The sequence below is a fragment of the Phocoena sinus genome, chromosome 7, assembly GCF_008692025.1.
Source record: "Phocoena sinus isolate mPhoSin1 chromosome 7, mPhoSin1.pri, whole genome shotgun sequence".
NCBI lineage: Eukaryota > Metazoa > Chordata > Mammalia > Artiodactyla > Phocoenidae > Phocoena > Phocoena sinus.
The window spans coordinates 83,279,128-83,304,179 of record NC_045769.1 but is presented as its reverse complement, the minus strand read 5'-3'; the positions used below and the strand labels follow the sequence as shown (position 1 = coordinate 83,304,179).

At 36.9% G+C, this 25,052-nt stretch overlaps 1 protein-coding gene across 3 annotated transcripts in view; it reads right to left on the bottom strand.

Moving 5' to 3' along the window:
* The window catches only part of ORC4 (origin recognition complex subunit 4), a 100,384-nt gene that overhangs the window by 61,436 nt on the left and 13,896 nt on the right, over positions 1–25,052 (bottom strand). Inside the window, exon 2 of one of the 3 annotated variants that reach the window (XM_032637486.1) lies at positions 23,082–23,167. The exons of the other annotated variants lie outside the window; for them this stretch is intronic. The gene's annotated coding sequence lies outside the window, so the exon portion shown is untranslated. The remainder of the gene's footprint in view (positions 1–23,081; positions 23,168–25,052) is intronic. 3 annotated transcript variants of the gene reach the window in all.

The following is a 25,052-nucleotide window of genomic DNA, read 5'->3' as shown; positions in this document are numbered from 1 at the left end:
TGAGAATGACATTTCAAATGACATAAAAAATAAATGCATTTTGAAAAGGAATTAAATAAATGCTTATTCTATATAAACACCTCCTTTTATTAAACGAGACAACCAATGGGCTCCAAGTTGATTTCAAAGTTTCTCAATCAACTCAATCTAACAAGTATTTAGTGAATGTTTACTTATTACAAGGCCATGTGGCAAGCATTACAGGAAAGATGAAATGTAAAAGTTGGTCTCTATCCTCAAGAAGCTTAAAATCTCATTGGAATAAGACATGTGAATATAAAAAGCAGAAAAGGCAACACAAGTATAAAACAAGGGATAAACTCATGGACTTAGTGGTGAAAGAAACCATAAAGAACATATAGTCTACCTTTTATATGAGTGGAAATTGAACAGAGAGGTTTCAAATGACTTGCCCAAGATCACAACTTATAAGCAGCAGCTGTTAGATCTAGTGACACCAACACAATGGTCATTTAGTCTCAAGAGGAAGGGAGAAAAAAAAACCCTGTAAACATCAGAAAAGCCATCAAAATCATCACTGGACTTTTCTTTAGGGGAATAAAAACAGTGGAAGGATGCATTCTGAAAGAAAATTGCTAGTATTCCAGAAGTTCAAGGATGATAATCCATTTCTTCAAATGTGTATCTGTACAATTTATGTTTTTTTATAGGCATCTATATTTTTAAGACCATAAACTTACTTTTTTTACTCATTAGAAAGTAACACGTTTATCATAGAAACTTTGGAAAGCCAATAAGGAATCATGTAGATAAGAACTGTGGTGCAAAATGGAATAAGAGACTCTCTGCAACATCTTTTTTTTCAAATTGAAGTATAGTTGATTTACAACATTGTTTTAGTTTCTGGTGTACAGCAAAGTGATTCAGATATACATATATACACATATTCTTTTTCATATTCTTTTCCATTTATTACAGGATACTGAATACAGTTCCCTGTGTGATACAGTAGGACCTCATTGTTTACCTATTTTATATATAGTATTTTCTATCTGCTAATCCCAAACTCCTAATTTATCCCTCTCCCACTCCCTTTCCCCTTTGGAAACCATAAGTTTTTTCTATGTCTGTGAATCTGTTTCTGTTTTGTAAATAAGTTCACTTGTGTCATATTTTAGATTCTACTTAGTGATATCATATGGTATTTGTCTGACTTACTTTACTTAGTATGATAATCTCTAGGTCTATCCATGTTGCTGCAAATGGCACTATTTCATTATTTTTTTTATGGCTGATAGTATTCCATTGTGTACATATACCACATCTTCTTTATCCATTCACCTATCGATGGATATTTAGGTTGCTTCCATATCTTGGCTATTGTGAATAGCGATGCTGTGAACACTGGGGTGCATGTACCTTTTCGAATTAGTTTTCTCCGGATATATGACCAGGAGGGGTATTGCTAGATCACATGGCAACTCTATTTTTAGCTTTTTAATGAACCTCCATACTGCTCTCCATAGTGACTGTACCAATTTACATTGCCACCAACAAACATTGTAGGAGGGTTCTCTGTTCTCCACACCCTCTCCAGCATTTATTATTTGTAGACTTTTTGATAATGGCCATTCTGACTGTTCTGAGGTGGTACCTCATTATAGTTTTGATTTGCATTTCTCTAATAATTAGTGATGTTGACCATATTTTCGTGTGATTTTTGGCCATCTGTATGTCTTCTCTGGAGAAATGTCTATTTAGATCTTCCACCCATTTTTTGATTGGGTTTTTTTTGTTTTTGTTTTGTCATTGAGCTGCATGAGCTGTTTGTATATTTTGGAGTTTAATACCTTGTCGGTCACTTTGTTTGCAAATATTTTCTCCCAGTTCATAGGCTGTCTTTACATTTTGTTGATGGTTTCCTTTGTTGTGTGAAAGCTTATATGTTTGATTAGGTGTCATTTGCTTATTTTTGCTTTTATTTCTATTGCCCTGGGAGAATAAGCTAAGAAAACACTGCTATGACTTATGTCAAAGAATGTTTTGCCTATGTTCTCTTCTAGGAGTTTTATGGTGTCAGGTCTTATATTTAAATCTTTAAGCCATCTTGAGTTTATTTTTGTGTAGGGTATGAGGGTGTGTTCAAACTTCACTGATTTACATGCAGCTGTCCAGCTTTCCCAACACCACTGGCTGAAGAGACTGTCTTTTTTCCATTGTATATTCTTGTCTCCTTTGCCAAAGATTAATTAACTGGAGGTTTATTCCTGGGCTCTCTATTCTGTTCCATTGAGCCATGTCTGTTTTTGTGCCAATACCACATTGTTTTGATTACTATAGCTTTGTAGTATTGTCTGAAGTCTGGGAGGTTTATACCTCCAGATTTGTTCTTCTTCCTCAGGATTGCTTTGGCAATTCTGGGTCTTTTATAGTTCCCTATAAATTTTAGGATTATTTGTTTTAGTTCTGTGAAAAATGTCATAGGTAATCTGAGAGGGATCACATTAAATCTGTACATTGCTTTGGGATGTATGGCCACTTTAACAATGTTAATTCTGCTCCAAGAACATGGGGTATCTTTCCATTTCTTTGAATCATCTTCAATTTCTTTTATCATGTTTTATAGTTCTCAGCATGTAAGTCTTTCACCTCCTTGGTCAGGTTTATTCCTATTTTATTTTTTTGCTGCAATTTTAAAAGGGACTGTTTTTTTACTTTCTTATATTTCACTGTTAGTGTAAAGAAATGCAACAGATTTCTTTATGTTAACCTTGTATCCTGCTACCTTGCTGAATTTGTTTATCAGTTCTAGTAGTTTTTGTGTGGAGTCTTTCTTTGTACTTGTAATATCTAATAAAACAAACAAATAGTTAAAAAGAAATGTCCTAGGTAGATTATGAGAAGATGGTGGAGTAGAAAGCAACAGGAATCTGTCTCTACACCAGGAGAGCAATTGCACTTGCACGATCTGTCTGATGAAACTATTTTGAACTCTAGAAAATAGTATATTAAAGGTTTGAAATTTCCAAGGGAAGGCTAGGAAAGCAAGTTGCCATTAATTTTCGTCAATTTCAGCTCTTAGCACAGTAGTAGCTATCCATTCCCCATTACCCAGTTCAATGGGTGGCAGTTGTATGCACATGTTCCTGGAGCAGCTTACACATAGCTTGTCGTGACAGGGTGGGTAAAAAGGATCCTACTGTCCATATGTCAAGGATCTGTGATCTGATCACAGCTTCTCATCTCAGAGGAACAGAGACAGGTAGACACTGCTGTTCCATCTCCCCTGACTGTTGCAAGTCCCTCTCGTTCCTGCTAAAGTATGCTAGGGGGCCAGCGCCCTTTCACCCTCCCTTCATTTTACTCTTATTCTCTTTTGGAAAGACAGACATCAAATACTAGGACATTTAAAAGAAACTGCACATATGAGGGAAATTGGAAAGTCACCATGCATGCCCAGGGAAAAGACCAGGCTCAAAAGCACCTAAGAAGACCTTAAGTATATACCTCAGTTGATCTTTGGCAAAGAAACAGAACACACAATTTTAAGAAAGCAAAACAATAAACAAAAATAACAACAAAAACCCAGCAAACCCTGCAGAATGGGGAAATCTGATTTCCAGAGTTACCAAATGATTAAATTCAAACGTCCAGTTTTCAAATTAAAATTATCAAGAAGTATAAAGAGGAAAGTATAGCCCATAAAAAGAAAAAATATAAATAAACAGAAGATGTTCTTTAAAAAGACCTGATGGCAGATCTACTAGATTCTAAAGCAACTGTCTTAGAGATTCTCAAAGAACTAAAGTAAAATTTACAAAAAGTCAAGAAAATTAAATATGAACAAAATGGAAATAATATTAATAAAGAAAACTGAAAAGGAAATTCTGGAGCTGAATTAATAAAGAAAACTGAAAAGGAAATTCTGTAGTAAAGTGAAAACTTTACTACAAGAATTATAAGGCATATTTGATCAGGCAGAAGAAAGAATGAGTGAACATGAAGATAGGACAATGAAAATTACCAAGTCAGAGAAACAAACAGAAAAAAGATTGAAGAAAGGTGAACAGAGCCTAAGGGACCTATGGGACACCATCAAATGGGCCGACAAATACACTGTGGGAGTCCCAGAAGGAGAAAGAAAAAAGGGATGAGAGAATATATAACGAAATAATAGCTGAAACTCCAAATTTAATGAAAGAAGCTCAATGAACTAGAAATTTGATGAACTCACAGAGATCTACACAGACACATTATAATCAAATTTTCAAGACAGAGAAAGTCTTGAAAGGTGAAGGAAAGAAGCAACACTTCACATACAAGAGATCCTCAATAAGATTAGCATCAGTCCTCATCAAAAACATTAGAGACAAGAAGGGAGTGGGCCAATATTGTCAAAGTGCAAAAAGATAAAAAAATAAAACCTGTCACCCAAGAAGCACATATCCCGAGAAACTATCCTTTAAGAGCAAGGGAGAACTTAAGTCATTCGTAGGTAAATAAAAGAAGGAATCTGTTACTACTAGACCTGCACTGCAAGAAATGCATAGGGAAGTCCTGCAAGGTGTAATAAAAGGACACAAGACAGGAACACAAAACCACATAAGGAGATAAATGTCTCAATAAAAATACATGAGTGATTTTAAAAGCCAGTATTATTCTAATTTGGTCTTTAATTCCACATTTTGTTTTCTACATAATTTAAATGACTAATGCATTTCAAATAACAGTTTATGTCTCTGGGTACACAATGTATAAAGATGTAACTGTGACATGAACAACTTAAAAGGGTGGGGATGGAGTAGTAAAGGAGCAGAGATTTTGATATGTTATTTAAATAACAAGCAAACTAGTGTTACAATTTCAGAATTTTAAATGTAATCCCTATGGTAACTGCAAAGAAAATATTTATGAATATACACAAAAAGAAATAACAAAAGAATTTAAATGTTTCCTTACCACCCCCCCAATCAACTAAGCACAAAAGTAGACAGTAATACAGAAAATGAGGTACAAAAAAGCTATAAGACATACAGAAAATAGCAAAATGAAAGAAAAAATTCCTTATCCGTAAGTAGTTTTTTTTTTTTTTTTTTTTTTTGCGGTACGCAGGCCTCTCACTGCTGTGGCCTCTCCCGTTGCAGAGCACAGGCTCCGGAAGCACAGGCTCATCGGCCATGGCTTACGGGTCCAGCTGCTCCACGGCATGTGGGATCTTCCCGGACCGGGGCATGAACCCGTGTCTCCTGCATCAGCAGGCGGACTCTCAACCACTGCGCCACTAGGGAAGCCCCATAAGTAGTTTTTAACATAAATGAGTTAAACTCTATAGTCAAAAGAGACTGGCAGAATAGATAACAAATATGATGCAACTATATGATAGCTACAAGAGATTCAACTTTAAATCCAAAGGCACATATAGTTTGAATGTGAAAGAATGGGAAAAGATATTCCATACAAATAACCAAAAGACAGCAGAGGTGTCTATAGTAATATCAGACAAAATAGACTTTAAATCAAAAAAGGATGCAAGAGACAAATAAATACATTAATAAAAGGTTCAACACAACAAGAAGATATAACAATTATAAACATTTACACACCAAAAAACAAACCTTCAAAGTATATGAAGAAAAAAATGAACAGAACTGAAGGGAGAAATACAGTTCTACAATAACAGTTGGAGATTTCAATACCCCACTCTCACTGGATAGAACCATACGGAAAATAAGTAAAGAGAGGACATGAAAAACATAATATACCAACCAGATATAACAGACCTATTCAAAATACACTACACAATAAAATATACATTCTTCTCAAGTGCACATGGGTCATTTTCCAGGACCTACCATATATTAGGACACAAATTAAGTCTCAACAGATTTTGAAAGATAGATACCATACCGAGTACCTTCTCCAACCAAATTGGGATGAAGTTAGATATACTGGAAGAAAAAGAAGACAGTTCACAAATTTGTGGAAATTAAACAACACATTCTTAAACAATCAATGGATCAAAGAAGAAATCACATGGGATATTAGAAAATACCCAAAGATAAATGAAAATGAAAACACAATTTACCAAACTCCTGGCACACAGGTAAAGCAGTGCTAAAGGAGAAATTCAGAGCTATCAACTCTTTAATTGAAGAAGAAGAAAAATCTCAAATCAATAACATACTCTACAACCTTAAGAAACTAAACAAAGTGTAAACAGATTAAGCCTAAAGACAGCAGATGGAATGAAATAATAAAGATTAGAGCAGAGATTTTTCTTAAAAATAGGGAATAGAAAAACAACAGAGAAACCAAAAGTTGTATCTTTGAAAACATCAACAAAATTGACAAATCTTTAGCTAGATGGACTATGAAAAAAAGAGAAGAGATTCAAATTAATAAAATCAGAAGTCAATGTGGGGACAGTACTACCAATTCTACAGAAATAAAGAAAAATTAGAAGAGAATACTATAAATTGCATGCCCACAAATTGAAAAACCTAGATAAAATGGACAAATTCATAGAAACACCAAATCTACCAAGACTAAATTACAAGGAAATAGAGTATCTGACTAGACATATAACTAGTAAAGAGATTGAATCAAAAGTCAAAAATCTCTTGACAAAGAAGAGCCCTGGAATTCTACCAAACATTTAAAGAACTAGCATCAATTCTTCCCAAACTTATCCAAAAAATTGAAAAAGGAACACGTTCTAATTCATTTTTTGAGGTCAACATTACACTGGTACCAAAGACACTATAAGAACACCACAAACCTAAATTCTTATGAACACTGATGTAAAAATCCTCAACAAAATATTAGCAAACTGAATTCAGCATCATATTAAAAAGATCATACATCATGACCAAGTGGGATTTATTCTTGAAATGCAAGGATGGTTCAACATATAAAAATTGATGTATGTAACACTTCACATTAACGTAATTAAGGGAAAAAAACACATAATTATCTCAAGTGATGCAGAAGCAGCATTAAAAGTTCAAATAAACAAACTAGGGACAGAAGAAAACTATGTCAGCATAATAAAAGCCATATATTAAAAACCCACAGTGAACATCATGGTGAAAGACTGAAAACTCTTCCTCCATAATCAGGAACAAGGCAAGGATGACTGCTTTCACCCCTTCTATGTTCTATTCAACATAGTACTGGAAGTTCTAGTCCGAGCAATTAGTCAAGAAAAGAATTAAAGGTATCCAAATTGGAACAGAAGAAGTAAAATTGTCTCTGTTCACAGATGACATAATCTTGTATGTAGAAAACCATAAAGATTCCATGAAGAAACTGTTAGAATAAATGAGTTCAGCAAAATAGTAGGATACAAAGTCAATGTAAAAAATTCAGCTGCATTTCTAAAATAATCTGAAAGGGAAATCAATAAAACAATTCCAATACACACTACTATATATAAAATAAACAACAAGGACCTACTGTATAGCATAGAGAACTATATTCAATATCTTATAATAACCTATAATGGAAAGGAAGCTGAAATGTATACATATATTGTTTTACATATATATATAAACTGAATTATATATATAAACTGAATCATTTTGCTGCACATCTGAAACTAACACATTTAAAATCAACTATACTTCAATTTAAAATAAAAGTCTAGTGTCTTCCCTGGTGGCACAGTGGTTGAGAATCCGCCTGCCATTGCAGGGGACACGGGTTCAAGCACTGGTCTGGGAAAATCCCACATGCCTCGGAGCAACTAAGCCCGTGCACCACAACTACTGAGCCTGCACTCTGGAGCCCGAGAGCCACAACTACTGAAGCCCATGCACCTAGAGTCTGTGGTCCGCAACAAGAGAAGACACCGCAATGAGAAGCTCTTGCACCACAATGAAGGGTAGCCCCTGCTTGCCACAACTAGAGAAAGCCCATACGCAGCAATGAAGACCCAACACAACCAAAATTAAATAAATACATTTATAAAAATAAAAACAATAAAATAAAAGCCTAACTACCCACCCTCCACCCCCCAAAAAAAAGTAAAAGAAAAAAAGAAAATAATTCAATTTACGGTAGTATCAAATAGAATAAAATATGTACAAATTAACTTAGCCAAGGAGGTGAAAGACTTGTACAATGAAATCTACAAAGCACTTCTGAAATAAACTTATAAATGGAAATACATCCCATGTTCATGGATTAGAAGACTTAAAATATTGTAAGATGTCAACACTACCTGGTTTGATCTACAGATTCAATGTAATCTCTATCAAAATCCCAACGATGTATTTGGAAAAAAAGAAAAACCCATGCTAAAGTTCATATGGAGTCTTAAAGGACACTAAATAGCCAAAACAAGGTTGATAAAGGAACAACAAAGCTGGAGGACTAACACTTTCTGATTTCAAAACTTACTACAATGCTGCAGTAATCAAAACAACATAGTACTGGCATAAAGACAGACATACAGACCAATGAAACAGAATAGACAACCTAGAAATAAAAAAATAAATACCCCCCCCCCCCAACACACACACGGTCAAATGATTTTTGACAATGGTGCCAAGGCTATTCAATGGGGCAAAGACAGTCTTTTAACAAATGATTCTGGGGAAACTGAATATTCACATGCAAAAGAATGAAGTTGGATCCTTATGAACACTATATAAAAAAATCAACTCATCAAAGAGCTAAATAAATGACCTAAAACTATAAATCCCTTAGAAGAAATTTAAGATAAATAAATATAGGGTAAAAGCTTCATGATATTTAATTTTGCAATAGTTTCCTGGATATGACACCAAAAACACAGGCAAAAGAAAATAAGAGATAAATTGGACTTCATGAAAAATTTAAAATTTGTGCACTACAAGACACTATTAACAGAGTAAAACGACAACCCACAGAATGTGAGAAAATATTTGCAAATCATTTATCCAATCAAGGATTAAAAATACATATATGACAATTAATATATACAGAACTCTTAAAACTCAGCAACAAAAACAAATAACCTAATTCAAAAATGGGTGAAGGATCTGAATAGACATTTCTTCGGGAAAGATATACAAACAAGCACATGCAAAGATGCTCAACATCACTAATAATTAGGAAAATTCAAATCAAGACTATAATGAGATACCATCTCACACACATTCAGATGGTTACTATATTAAAACAAAACCAAAAACGTTAAATAACAAGTGTTGAAGACAATGTGGAGATATGAGAACCCTTAGCACTGTTAGCTGGGAATGTAAAATGGTAGAGAAGCCTGTGGAAAACAACATGGCAGTTCCTCAAAAAATTAAAAACAGAGTTGTCATATGGTGCAGTCATTCCACTTCTGGGTATAAATACTGAAAAGAACTGAAATCAGGGTCTCAGATATTTGTACACTCATGTTCACAGTAGCACAATTGATAAAATATTGAAGTGTCCAATGACAGATAAATGGATAATCAAAATACGGTATATACCTAAAATGGGATATTAAATCCTAAAAAGGAAGGAAATTCTGACACATGCCACAACATAGATGAAGCTTAAGGACATTATGCAAAGTGAATTAAGGCAGTCACTAAAAGACAAATAATGTATGATTCCACTTATATTAAATACTCACAAGAGTCAAAATCATATAGACAAAATGTAGCGTGGTGGTAGCCAGGGGCTGGGGGCAAGGGGAGAATGAGGAGTTAGTTTTTAATGGGTATAGAGTTTCAGTTTACAAGATGAAAAGAGTTCTGGAGATGGATGGTGATGATGGCAGTGTACTTGTATGAATGTATTTAATACCACCAAACAGTACATTTAAAAATGGTTAAGATGGTAAATTTTATGTTATATGTACTTTACCACAAAAAAACACTCTGAGAAAAAGAGAAAAGAAAGTCCAAGCAGTAACTAAAGAACGAAAGAGGCAGAAGTTAATGCTATAAAGAAACAAAAGCCTAGGAAATTCTAGAAGCATCGTACATAGTTCCCAACTTAAACCCCACTCTCCAAAGCCCCCAAACGTTGACAAGTGCATCAAATAAGGAGGGAAGCAAACTGTAAAAATCATGATTCATTTATTAAACCTTAAAATTAAAGAAAAAATTCATCAGGCATACAGGCTGAAAACATGTTCAAGGTAGAAAAATAAATGCTGAAAGACAGTGGATTAATATTTACAAAGTTCTGAGAGAAAGAGTGTAAAGACTCATAATCAGTAAAGATTTCATTCACATATAAAGGTGTAACAGGTATAACCATATCAAACTAGAATGGACTCAATAAACAGTGCAAATAAAGCTTTGTGGGGGAGCGGAGTGTGGGGAGCTCAACCATGAAATCCAGCCAATTAAAGCATGATTCACCACCCCCCCCATGCACACACATGATGGTGACCTATGAATCCACTAAAGTGAAGAATTAAAACTAAACAACTAGGGGCTTCCCTGGCGGTGCAGTGGTTAAGAATCCACCTGCCAATGCAGGGGACGCGGGTTTGATCCCTGGTTGCCACGGAGCAACTAAGCCCATGCACCACAACTACTGAGCCACAACGCCCTAGAGCCCATGCATTGCAAATACTGAGCCCACGTGCTGCAACTACTGAAGCCCGTGTGCCCTAGGGCCCATCCTCCTCAACAGGAGAAGCCACCACAATGAGAAGCCCACACACCACAATAAAGAGTAGCCCCCACTCGCCGCAACTAGAGAAAGCCCGCGTGCAGCAACTAAGACGCAACGCAGCCAAAAAACAACAAAAAACAAAAAACTGAACTATAAGCATTATAGTTGCAAAATAGGTAATAAACATATAAATCTTGATAATGTGAAAATAATTAAACCAAAAAAGAAGTGAATGCATAAGAATGCAAATTTCTTCATTTTTCACCGTAGGAAGACAACAGGGTCTAAAGTTGAAACATGCATTATAGAAAAAGGAACTTTTTTTAAACCTTAGATTGGAATATTTTATAAAATCATCTCTTGGGTTTAATAAATATTCAAAGTTCAGCAATTCCAACAATTTTTACTTGGTTAAATTCAGGAAAACTGAATGCAAGCAATACCACTACTGGTATTAAGCGCGCGCGCGCACACACACACACACACACTTTTTACCAAAATGGAGTTTCTACTGCTTCATAATATGTCACTTAAAAGAACATGAACTTGCCACATTTATACGTATAGATACATATATTTGTACACACTATATATTTTTAACATTTTATTAAAATCTTTTGTAGCACCATAAAATGATCTGCGTTTTGAATGAAACACTGCAAAAAGAGGGGCAAGTTTTATTTGTTTGATATGTCTTTGGTTAATGCAAACTGGGTTCAGTGAAGCACCTCAGGCAAGCCCTACAGGAGTATCTTTATATTTCAAGTGAGTGGAGTCAGTGAAATGACAAGGTAAAGAGAAAGGAAAATTAGATGAAAGCCACAGTAGTAACGTGAGTAAGACCTATAAAACTGTATACCAAAGAGAGCATTTACAAGAGAAAAGTGGTGAGAACATGTCTTATTAGTTTCAAAGTTTTCCAAGTAGGTCAAAGAGACAATAGTTTTTCCTAGCCTGCAGATCAATGCCTTCCAAGATGGGTGGTGCAAAACAACTCTCTCAGGTAAAGTATTTTAAAACTTTTACTTATACATATTTATCCAAAAAAATGAATTAAGCTTATATAATATTTAATATATAAAATGACATTAATATCTTCACTTCATCCCTGTTAGCAGGTCATATCATGTCACTACCAGCAACCCAGGAGTTCTAAGGAAAGAGTGGCAGATCAGTAACAGATAGGGGTTACAAGGGGCACCATCATGTTTATTCACTTTCAGCTTATTATAACACAATACGGGGCCCACTTGGATGGGAGAATATTATTATTTAGAGGAAACGCTCACTGAAATATTTGGGGGTGAAGGGCTTTATGCAAGTAACTTACTCTTGAATCATTCAGAAAAATGTTATGTATATATATTATTTGTGTGTGTGTGTGTGAATACATGTCGATCTAGATGTACATGGAAGAGAAACAGCAAACAATAAAGCAAAGAGAAAAAAAGAAAAAAAAAGAAAAATTCTTGCCTTGCTGAACTAAAGTATTGTTGATGTTTTAAATAAAAGAAAAATGATTCAGGTGTTCCAATAAATTGCTGATCTTTCCTGGAATGAAAAGTGGCTGCCTGTCAAAATCATGTTATTTAGCAAAAAACAAACAAAACTCCAAACAAAAATTCGTGGTGTTGAACTTTCAGATGAAAGTAGAAAAGAAACTGCTTTTTGAAAGAAACTTATGCTATGGAAAGAGCACTTTGAAAATGTTTTCACTTCTGATTTTATGGCTGAAAGTGGTGTATTATGTATAAAAATTCTCATACATATGCACTTAAAAACACTTATGAAGACGACTTTCTAGTCTATTAACAGATATTCCTACAAAGAGTATGAGTGAGTTTTATAAGCATTTGTTAGAAATATAAAAACACACCACGTCCCAATCAGTTTGCAAAAACAAATAATTTACACGAGAGAAAATGAAATGTACTAATAAAATTTCTACAAAAACCTTCGTAAAATTGGAGGATGGGACTCAAAATTAAACACATACAAATGGGGCTTCCCTGGTGGCGCAGTGGTTGAGAGTCCGCCTGCCGATGCAGGGGACACGGTTTCGTGCCCCGGTCTGGGAAGATCCCACATGCCGCGGAGCCTGCGCGTCTGGAGCCTGTGCTCCGCAACGGGAGAGGCCACAACAGTGAGAGGCTCGCGTACCGCAAAAAAAAAAAAAAAAAAAAAAAACAGACAAATGATCATTATTTTCTTAAGTTACATTTTTTTGGTTAAAACCCTAAAGTTCCAGTAGTGGGGCATATTACTTTGTGACAAGAACTCTTGGTAAATTAAAAAAAAAAAAAAAAAAAGCAGTAATACTCTCTTTCTGATGATGACTGAAGAAAACACTGAAAATAATACCATTATCAACTTCTATCTAATTTAGGTGAAAGTTGAAAAATACAAATTCTACTACTGTTTATCTAGTGTCTAACTCTGCATGGTTGACATTTTTCAAAGAAGAGTAAGAATAGACAGAAGATTAGAACTTTGCCTCTCTCTTCAGTTAGAAAAATGTTGTGATAAACAGTCACATAATATAGAAAAGGCATTTTAGAAGAAATCTGTGGGTGGTATCCATGCTTTGTTAATGTTCTTTGAGATGAAACTTAGGTAAGAACATATTTAAACTGTTTATCAGTCAGGTAGAATTAGTTTTCACATATCTCTTTCCACATAGAGCATTTGCAGCAAGGTGAAGATTAAAATAGAGTTAAGAGAAATTTTGAAGGTGGGGGAAATAAGCAATAAAATAGGTATAAATTCCAAGTTAACAGACAAACAAACATATTTTTACTACTCCTAAAGGGATCAGGTTGAAAATGCTGTCTATGAAATTATGCACATTTAGTAAGTCAAGTTGGGGAACATTTTCTGGTAAGATGTTTCCTTGAGTTCTCCACAGAGCTGAAGCATAATTCCAAATAAAAGCCTTTTGTGATTTCTAGATAAACTTGTCTACAGTGAACTGTGGTAATTGCTGAGAATTTTATAAAATCTTTTTTTCTCCTCATTTGTTCCCAGCGAATATATAGGGGTGCAATTTACTTAGGAACTCACTCAGATCAAATGAATCCAATGTTTAATAATCTGTAGTCTAATCATATGATGACATGCTATTTCTTTTTTTTTTTTTTTTTCGTACGCGGGCCTCTCACTGTTGTGGCCTCTCCCGCTGCGGAGCACAGGCTCCGGATGCGCAGGCTCAGCGGCCATGGCTCACGGGCCCAGCTGCTCCACGGCATGTGGGATCTTCCCAGACCGGGGCACGAACCCGTGTCCCCTGCATCAGCAGGCGGACTCTCAACCACTGCGCCACCAGGGAAGCCCTGCTACTTTCTTAATTGATATTAAAGTGAAGAAAAATATTTTATGTCTAATACTCAAAAATGACCATATGGAAATGTTTGTAATTCTCCAGAAAAGCCATTCTGTCTCTCACCTCTGAGTTTTCAATACTGCATAGCAGTGTGCCTGGAATCACATATACACATGGAGACACACCCTCACACATATATGTGTATATTTATGCATACATATATGTGCACAGGTACTCTACATATATATCTTTTAGTAAATGTATTTATTTGTAAAGTACCTATTAGAATCCTAACATCAAATATGCCCATCGAGTTGTTTTTGAGAATATGTGCAACCATCACAAACTAAGTAAACAACTTCAGTGGGAAAATCATAGGTTTAACAACATGAAATCTTCAGGAAAAAAAGGCAATTTATAAGTTACTACAGTACTTTACGATTATTAACCATGGAACATCCCTTGTAAATGATGAGAAGTATAAACTTTGCATTAGTGTAAAAGAATACATAAAAAAGAAATAATATTGAGAGGACTTCTTTACTTTTTTTTATAAATTTTATTTATTTATTTATTTGGGGCTGTGTTGGGTCTTCGTTGCTGCGTGCAGTTTTTCTCTAGTTGCGGCGAGTGGGGGCTACTCTTCATTGCGGTGCGCGGGCTTCTCATTGTGGTGGCTTCTCTTGTTGCGGAGCATGGCTCTAGGCGCGCGGGCTTCAGTAGTTGTGGCTCGTGGGCTCTAGAGCACAGGCTCAGTAGTTGTGGCGCATGGGCTTAGTTGCTCTGCGGCATGTGGGATCTTCCCAGACCAGGGCTCAAACCCGTGTCCCCTGCACTGGCAGGCAGATTCTTAGCCACTGCACCACCAGGGAAGTCCCAGGAGGACTTAAGACACATATCTAAAAATAAAATATATTCACTTCTGAACTATGAAAGAAGCTAATGAAAGAAGCAACACAAACTTGCAAAGAATCTAGAAACCCTTCCAGCCTTTGGAATGCATTATAACACTTTATTGGCACTGATTTATGTTATAACTACATCTTAAATATTACACTGGCTAACAGTAGTCTACATTCTCTGAGCACACAGAATCTGACTAGAAATGTGCTGAATAGAAGGAAGAATTAAGCTTGTGAATCAAAGCTAATGTGTTTATTTGGATGGATAAACAGTATAAAGGAAACAAAGATTTGAATTCAATGAAAACATTATTTTTTTTGGAAAGAGGAAAGTGTCATACATGGGACTCAAGATTTAAGACCTGGCACTAAAGTCAGTGAGTAAGGAGAGAGCACATATGGTCAAATTTTCTCTGAAAAGCTCTGAACTGCTTATAAAGTAGTACTGTACTTTTTCGCAAGACTATTACTCCAGGGCACATGGTCATTTCAGAAAAATGATGAATAGAATCCCCCCCTACTATTAAAATAATTTTTTCCTTTGACATGCTCACACAGTTGAATTTATGTAAATATTATATGCTACAACCCCAATGAATTAATTAGCAAATGTTAATTAAACTATTTAAGTAGAGAGAAAATTGAAAACATTGCCTTAGAGAGAAACAATCTGAGAATTTCTAGAAATTACCCATGTGAATACAAACTCTAAGAATTTTTGCTAAAAACTTTAAGAACAGTATGTTTCTAATGAGACTTTCAGCTTATGCAGGAAACATAAGGAGACCAAATTCCTACAATTTGAGCACTAGGGCCAAAGAAATTATGTTCTCCAATTGTGTTTACTACTGAATACACAGCCACCCCCCCAATCAGCATGTTTAGGTAACTTTGCCATGACAGATGAAAACTTGAGTTTAAGCATTTTTACTGTAATAAGATCTTAAAACAGTTGGCTTTTCTTTTTTACGGGAGAGTGTGCTAAGAAAAAGCTGGGGTTTTTTAGGGGGTTTTTTTGCTTTAAAAAGGCAGCTTAGAATTTCTTATATAGCATTATACAGTACAGAAGAAAACATGATCCTTTTCAGACTCCAAACCAAGAGAATGCTCAAAAAACTTGTTATTGCTTGCATTGCAAAATAACCGTTCACTGTAATTACTTTAATGCAATAGGCTATCCAAACTGTCTTAATAAAAGTTATAGACTCACTTACTTTTAAAAGATCACCAAATATAACTCTCTCATTTTCACACAGGAAAACCTGAGACGTAAATTTATTCACAGATCCAGTTGCAGGCAGATCTAGGCTAAGAATTCGGGTGCAATACATCCATCCTTTTCTGTAAATCTTTCTTTCCCCCAAGGTTAAAGGGCTGTCAGTGAGACAACTAACGGATGACTGATTTTGAGCAGATAGGTTCAAATATACTGTTTCCTATATTGATGTCATTCTATATACAGCTTTTCTCATGTACACACCATTCTCTGTCCTGAGAAAATGCTATTCCTTAACCACTGATGTAAGGAAAACAAGAAAATTCACCCTCATTGAAACAAAAAATGCCCAACAACCATAAACAAAAGGACCATTAAACTGGCTACAGGGAGAACTCAGATTATAGTTGAAAAAAACTCAAATACATCCTGAGCTATGAATTTCCTAATTCTTAAATAAGACAGAACTAACTCATGATATCCAGATTACTCCCTTGAAAAGGCAGCAGCAGGTAAACAAACATGGAATCTCCGACACTGGATTTGTGGTGCAATCTACTTGCTAATAAAAATTGGTCTTTTCTAAGTAAACACGAGAAAGCACTCAGGGAAATAGTCTTTTCTCCCTTTGGAGGTAGACCAGACTGCATAACAATGAGTCAACCCTAACAAAGGGGTAGGCTCAGAAGCAGAGGCTTCCCCTTTAAGAAGGCTGACTATTTCAGTTTACCTTGACTTCCGTCAGAAATGTCACAGAAGAAACAACAATAAAAAGGATAAATCTATGCAATCAGGAAAGCTAAAAAGCTGAGATGACCAGAATGCTGAAGAACATCTGGAAGACATAAAGCACATGGGCTAAAAATCCACTAGTATAGAGGGAGTTACAACACATTATTAGTAAAAGAAAACTTAAAACAAATAAGTTTCCTCAGGGGAACTCCAGAATAAATGTAAGATCTAAAGTAGCAGCAGAACAGGGAACTCCCTGGAGGTCCAGTGATTAGGACTCCGAGCTCTCACTGCCTCACTGCCGAAGGGCCGGGTTTGATTCTTGGTCAGGGAACTAAAATCCCACAAAAAAGCCGCAGGGCACAGCCAAAAGAAAAAAGTAGCAGCAGGACAATGATCACAGAGAAGACAAGGAAAATGAATGGTAGAAAAGCATACCAATCTCCAACGCTGAATACTCAGTAGTTCCATTTATCCCAACTGAAGGCAACAATTATAGCTATATATAAAATGAGAATTTCTTATACAAGAAATTCAGAAGAAACTTGGAGTAGATACTGAGGTCTGAGAAGGGGAGGTGGTGCCCCAGATAACTTTCTGGCCCTCTTAAGAGAGGAGATCTTATTCTCAAAGTGCAAGGTTTTATTTATTCCACTTTAACTACCCTCCAAAATGGCCCCCAATGGTTCTCATCTTCTAGCATTCATTTCCTTGAGTAATCCCCTATCACACTATTGAGCTGGCTAGTATAACCAACAGGTTATTGTGGTAATAATGGAGTGTGACTTCTGAGGATAGAAAATTTGACTTCCTCTGGACCACCTGCTCTGGGTGAAGCCACTTGTCATGTAGGGAAGACAGTCAGGCAACACTGTGAAGAGGTCCACATCATAAGGAACTGAGGAGTCTTGCCAGGAGTAAGTAGTAACTTGCCAACCATATGAGTGAACCAGTTTAGATGTAGATTCTCCAGCTCCTGTCAAGCCTTCAGATGACTGCAACTCCAGCTAATATCTTGACTGTAACCCATGAGAGACCAAGAGCCACAACCGTCTATCTAAGCTGCTCCTGAATTCCTGACCCACAGAAACTGTGTGAGAAAATAAATGTTGTTTTAAGCAACTACTGGTTGCACCTGTTTTGGAGTAGTTTGCTACATAGTAACAAATAACTAATATACCCTCCTTCAGAATTTATTAAAAAAATAAAAGTACTGATAATCCAATTATTGATATTGAGAAATACTGTAAACTTCCTGTTCAAAAAAAAGAAAAACAAAACCACAAAAATATCACAAAATCTAGAGAATGTTACCAAGGTAAAATTTAGAGAAAAATGTATGGTATTTGTGAGGTAATAAAAAATATATATTGGTCTCTGCCCCTGGTTTCTGGCACAGAGCTTCAGAAACCCTTGTAATTTCCTAAGTAATAAGAGCACCAGGAGCATTTTTTGTTCTAATATTTGGTTATTAAACTCAGTTCCTGACACAGGGATCCTAAAACCCTTGTGATTTCCTGGGTGATAAGAGCGCCTTTTGTTCTAATGAGGTGACTTTCAGTGGCTCCTGGATGGGTCCTGAATGAGGGCTAGCCAGCAGAAAGAACAATACATGATCAGAAGCTTGGAATTTTTTAGCCTTGCCTCCCATTCTCTTGAGTAGGGAGAAAGGCTAAAAACGGAGTTAATGATTCATCATGCCTATGCAATGAAGCCTCCTCCATAAAAATCCCCCAAGTATTGGTTTTGAAGAACTTCTGGGTTGGTGAACGTGTGGAGATTTGGGGAGAGTAGCAGCCACTCTGAGACGTACGGTCTCAGAGCTCCACTTCCCCTCCCCATAACCTGCCATACACATCTCTTCCAAATGACTATTCCTGAGTTATATCCTTTCATAATAAACTGCTCATCTAGTAAGTAAAATGTTTCTCTGAATTCTATGAGCCACTCAGGCAAATTAATCAAGCCCAAGGGTGTGTGTGTGGGGGGGTTGTCATTGGAACCTCTGAACTATAGTGGGTTGATCAGAAGCACAGGTGACAACCTTGACTTGCAATTGGCATCTGAAGGGGCTAGGGGTGTCTTGTAAGACTGACTCATTAACCTGTGTAATCTGATGCTACCTCTGGGTAAAAAGTGTCAGAATTAAGTTGAATTGTAGGACACTCACCTGGTGTCTGAGAAGCGCTTGGTGGTATGGGAAAACCTGCCCCTCCCACAACCCTAGGCTGAAACTGGGTGCAGAACTGTACAGTATTAAACAAACTTATTATTAAAGACGAAAATAAATATGTAATTTGCAACAAGTAACTTACATAGAAAATTAAGTAAACTGAAAGACTGCATAACGGAAAATAAGGATCAAAGCACAAAATTGAAGAAATAATTACTAATAAATAGTAATTAGTAGAGGCAGAAAACCTGAACAAATTAGTTATCACAAAAGAAATGGAAAGGGTACTCAAAACTAAGCCCCCAAATGGCTATAGACCAAGGTAGTTTGGGAAGATAATTTTTAACCTAAACACTCAAAACAGAAGTTCAAAAGGATTTAAACAGTTCCAATATCTAGAAAAAAAGATATAGGCCTTTTAACTTTATTCTACATACCTGATATAACCTTTGTAAATAAAACTCGACAAAAGGTAAAAAATTTTTACAGATAAAGCTCACACAGAATTCATAAAGAGAAACAGAGACTCTGCCTCAAATATTAGCAAATATAATATGTAAATAAGAAAGTGCATCTTTTAGATTGCTAGAAACCTGGTTCTTTAATTTGAAATAGGATAGGTATCAAAAATCCACTGTAAACAGTGTTGCAAATAAAATCATGAATAATATGTTCACTACTACTAATACTTAATAGCATTCTAGAGAAAACAAGCAACAACAAAAACTCACTAACCCAATTTTAAGTGGTTCCATATATGAGTTTAAACACTACTGCTCTTCCCAATAAGTTGGACTGTAAGATTCCTTCAAACTGAAAAATGCTCAATTTAAGTTACCAAACTATCAATTCAACCATTGAAACATGTTTATATTTACTTTGTTAAAGTATTATGCTTATTGATGAAAATATACAAATTTATTAATCAGTTTATTGTATTACATAATTAAGCATCTGTAAGCAGCTCCTGTTTCAGTGATTAATGAATGCAGTGTAACAATATTGAGGTAGTAAACTGGAAAGTTGCACTGTTTAACATTCCACTGCCTTACTAGCTATCACTAATGAGTGGCAAAATCATTAAGCGATATTCTGATGTTAATACAAAATAACTTAGGAAAATAAAAAATAAATCTCATCTTTAAAATGCAGTTCTTTATTAAAACTAAATGAAAAGAAGATTAAATGAGATACCATTTTTGGCATACGAAAGTAAAGTGTTTTGTTTCAGTTGGGACAATACTTGGGGTTGGTGAAGTTGTGGTTAATGAAACTAACACACAATAATGGTACAAACACACAGTACTAGAAGCCACAATTTTACTGCCTTCCATTCAGCAATTCCACTTTCAGAATTTTACTCAAAAGAAATAATCACAGATATGTACAAATACTTAGCTGAAAGGATGTTTAATATAGCTCTGGTTATAAAAAGAAAAAATTAAATATCCAGTACTAGGAAATTAGTTAACCAAGTCACAATACAAACACAATGAAAGACAATTACTCTTCAACTAAAGTCCTGGTGAATTTGGTTAAAAAAAAATACCATTTTTTTGTTCAAAAAGGATCAAGGCTTTCTGTCTGGCATGTAAAGAGCTTAGAGGTTGACACTCTTGTCCTCACAAGAAAATAACTGAATTAAAAAACAACTCTCCCTTAATCCCTAAAAGGAATGAGGTCATAGGGAAAACTGTTTCCTCTAAAATTAGAGACACACAGGCAGATATAGAGAATCACAGTTTATTGGAGCAGAAGCCTGGAAACAGGAAAATTACATTGAAGCCAGTTCCAAGGTATGAAAACTTAAAATGTAATTGACAAACTGCTAGAGACTCAATGTAGACAAGTTTAAGTTAAAAACTCCAAGAGGGCCCAGGCTTAGGGAAGCCTCCCAACTTTCCTGAATTTTACCTCCAGGAACCTCACTAGGTTCTCAGAGAAAGCTAGAGAAAAGTCTCCTCCTGCTTCAATAGGGGTAAGGGAAAAGTACCCATACTGAAATACATCCAAGACCATTCTGTCCTCCTTAACAGGGCTTGCCCTGAAAGGAAACTCTTTTACCAGAGCGCAACTGACCTGAGGAAAAGAAATATACAACTCTAGCTCCTTCTAGCCTTCCTGACTCACATAAAAAGGGTAATGTGTGTGTGTTGGAGAATGGGGGGAGGGAGCTGACAAGCACCTGTGAAAGTCACATCCCAGGCACCCAGGCTCTCTCACAAATATAAAACAAAACCAAGACCAAATCAAAGAAACATGGAATGTTTCCCCTCCCCTCACATCTTACCATATGATAGGGCTTGGGTATTTTAACTGGGGATTACAACTAAAAGAATAACTCTCAGATCTTATTTAAGAAATTGCTAAAGAAATTCAAAGAAGAGTGGAGACAAAAGGACACTAAAAGAAATTTTAGCTTCTGACACATACAGGTACAGTAAACAATAAACACAGTCTACCTCTGAGATAAAGGAACATAAAATATCACACTAAAGACTTACCTCAGTTCTTTATATCTAGTTCATCATGTCTGGCTCTCAACAAAAAAATTACAAGGCATAATAAAAGGAGAAAAACACACAGTTTGAAGAGAAGAGACAGAATGAGATTCAGATATGGCAGAGAATTTGGAATTAATAGACTGGGAATTTAAAACAACTATGACTAATATGCTAAGGGATCTAATGGAAAAAGCAGACAACCTGCGATTACAGATGGGCAATGTAACAAGCAAAGAATGAATCAAAAGGAAATGCCAGAAATAGAAAACAGTGGCACAGAAATAAAGAATACCATTGATATGCTTAACAATGTAGAAGTGATGAGAGAAAATGTTACAAGGGATAGGAGGAACTGGAAATACTGTTATACGATACTTGTACTACCCGATAAATGGTATAGTGTTATTTGAAAGTGGACTTGCATTGCTTATAAGTGTATACTACAAATACTACAGCAACCACTAAAAGAAGTTTTTAAAAAGTATAATTTATAGCCTGAAAGAGGAAAAGAACCCAAATATAAAATGCCTGGTTAAAACCAGAGAAGGGGGCTTCCCTGGTAGCGCAGTGGTTGAGAGTCCGCCTGCCGATGCAGGGGACGCGGGTTCGTGCCCCGGTCTGGGAGGATCCCACATGCCGCTGAACGGCTGGGCCCGTGAGCCATGGCCGCTGAGCCTGCGCGTCCGGAGCCTGTGCTCCGCGACGGGAGAGGCCACAACAGTGAGAGGCCCGCATACCGTAAAAAAAAAAAAAAAAAAAAGAGTAGAGGACAAAAAAGAAACAAAGAACAACGAAACAAAAGAAAACAGTAATAAATGTAGTAGATATAAATCTATTATGTCAGTAATGACTTTAAATGTCAATGGTCTAAATAAATAGACCAATTAAAAACAGAGTAATTAAAAAAACAAACCACAACTTTATGTTCTCTATAAGAAACTGACTTTAAAAATGACACACATTAAAGTACAGAAATGGAAGAAGACATACACTAATCCAAAGAAAGTTTAAGTAGCTATGTTAATTTCACACAGCAAATTTCAGAGCAAGAAGAAGTATTGGGAATAAAGAGGGCATTACATATTGATAAAGGAATTAACTCTCCAATAAGGTAATACACATTCTTCTCAAGTTCACATGTCACATTTACCAAGATAGACCACATTCTGGGCCATGAAACACACCTAAAATCTGGAAGACTTGAAATCATATTAAAGTATGCTCTAATACCATAATGGAATTAAACTAGGAATAAATAATAAAAAGATAACTAGAAAATCCTACAATACAGAGATTAAAAGTCAAACAAGAAAAATCAAAAATCATGAATGACAGTGCTGCTTTTTTTTTTTTTTTTGCGGGTTTGTAGCCATTCCAGATGCTTTAGGCTGCTGGATGTCTGAACACTGGATAACTGAGGCATTTCTATACATGGAATATCTGTGTTTTAGAGCACTCTGCTGCAGGGGACTACCGCTTGCATACTGCACAGGCCTCATGAGCTCTGGCAAGACCAGTCTGCCGTCCAAGCTCTGCAGTGAAAGCCCTGACAGCCTGGTGTCCACTATGGGTTTTAAAAGCAGTGTCATTCCAGAATGCCATCTTGAATGTGAAAGAACTTGGAGAAGAGAGCAGCCAAGATGGCAGAGTAGAAAGACCATGAGCTCACCTCCTCTCACGAGAACACCAAAATCACACTATCTGCAGAATCATGGATGAAAAAGACTGGAACCTGCCAAAAAGTATCTTCTACAGCTAAAAACATAAAGAAGGAACCATAGTAAGATGGGTAGGAGGGGCAGACTTGTGATATAATCAAATCCCATTCCCCCAAGGTCAGTGACCCACAAAATAGAGAATAATTATAATGCACAGGTTCTCCCACAGGTATGAGAGCTCTAGGCCCCATGTCAGGCTCCCCAGCCCAGGGGCTCCAGCACCAGGAAGATGAGTCCCAAGAGCATTTGGCTTTGAAGGCAAGAAGGCTTAACTGCAGGAGCCCCACAGGGCTGGGAAAAATAGAGATTTCACTCTTGAAAGGGGCACACAAATGTGCACTGGGATTCAGCACAAAAGCAGTAATTTGATAGCAGCCAGGGCCAGACCTACTTACTGGTCTTGAAGAGTCTCCAGGAGAGGCGGCTGCAGCTCACCCCGGGACACAAACACTGGTGGCTGACATATTTGGGAACATTTAACCATATGAACAAGATGCCAGCAGCTGCCTTGTTCACTCATTAGCACCAACACCTGGCCTCACCCAACAGCCTGTAGTGATGGACCGCCTCAGGCCAAACAACTAACTGGGCGGGGGATGCAACCCCCCCATCAGCAGACAGGATGCCTAAAGACTTCCTGAGCCCACAGCTGCCCGTAGACAACTCTCTAGACACAGCCCTGCCCGCCAGAGGGCCAAGACACAGCTCCACCCACTAATGGGCAGGCATGGCCTTTCCCTTTTCCTTTCCAGGAAGCCTGCCCTAGCCTCTGGACCAGATTTACCCACCAGGGAGTAGACACCAGAAAACTACAATCCTGAAGCCTGTGGACACAGGCCACCCACAGCAGGCCAGACCCTACCCTGGGACCAGCTGGGCCCTGGTCCTGTCCACTAGCAGGCGAATGGAAGCTTTGGGACACCCCAGACTCCATACTCAACTGTGTCAGGAACACCCTCCCAACCCCCAAACAACGACCTGAAATGAGCTCTGGACCTCAGGGCCTGCAGCCAGATTCCAGGAACCAGCTCTGCCTGCCAGTAGTCTAGCACTAACCTCAGATCTGGCTCCACCTCCCAGGGGGTGGACAACAGTCCCAGAGTCTTGGGGACCCTGATTTTACCCAGCAGAGCCAGTACTAGCCCTGGGGTTCCCTAGGGTTCTTCAACCAGCCACCTTGTGACCAGGTCCCACTAAACAGCAGCCAGCAGCATCCAAACAAGGTAGAGTGTGGCACCCAACCGGACTAGGGGGCAACCGAGCCTACCAGACCACCTACATAGTCAACCTGCCACAACAGAAGGACCCACGCAGCCCTCTTAGGGGAAAACCCTAGAGCATATAGCTTGGGTGATGAAAGGGGAGTGCACTGCTGGGAGACATAGGATGTCTCCTACAGAAGGCCACTTTTCCAAGATTAAAAAACATAACAACCTGACACACACATAAAAATACAAAAAGCAACTCAGAAAAATGAGGCAGCAGAAAAATATGTTCCAGATGCAGGGAATAAGATAAAACCCCAGAAAAATAACTAAGTGAAGTGGAGACAGACAATATAACTGAGAAAGAATTCAGAGTAATGATCGTAAAGATGAAAAACTCGGGAGAAGAACAGAGGCACAGAGCGAGAAGTTAGAAGTTTTTAACAAAAAGTTAGAAAACATAAAGAACAACCAGAGATGAAAAATACAATAACTAAAATGAAAAATACATTAGAAGAAATCAACAGCAGACTAAATGATACACAGGAACGGATCAGTGAGCTGGAAGACAGAGTAGTGGAAATCACTGCTGCTTAACAAAAAAAAAAAAAGAAAAGAAACGAGGACAGTTTAAGATACCTCTGCGACAACATCAAGTGCACTAGTATTCGCAGTATAGGTGTCCCAGAATGAGAAGAAAGAGAGAAAGGGCCTGAG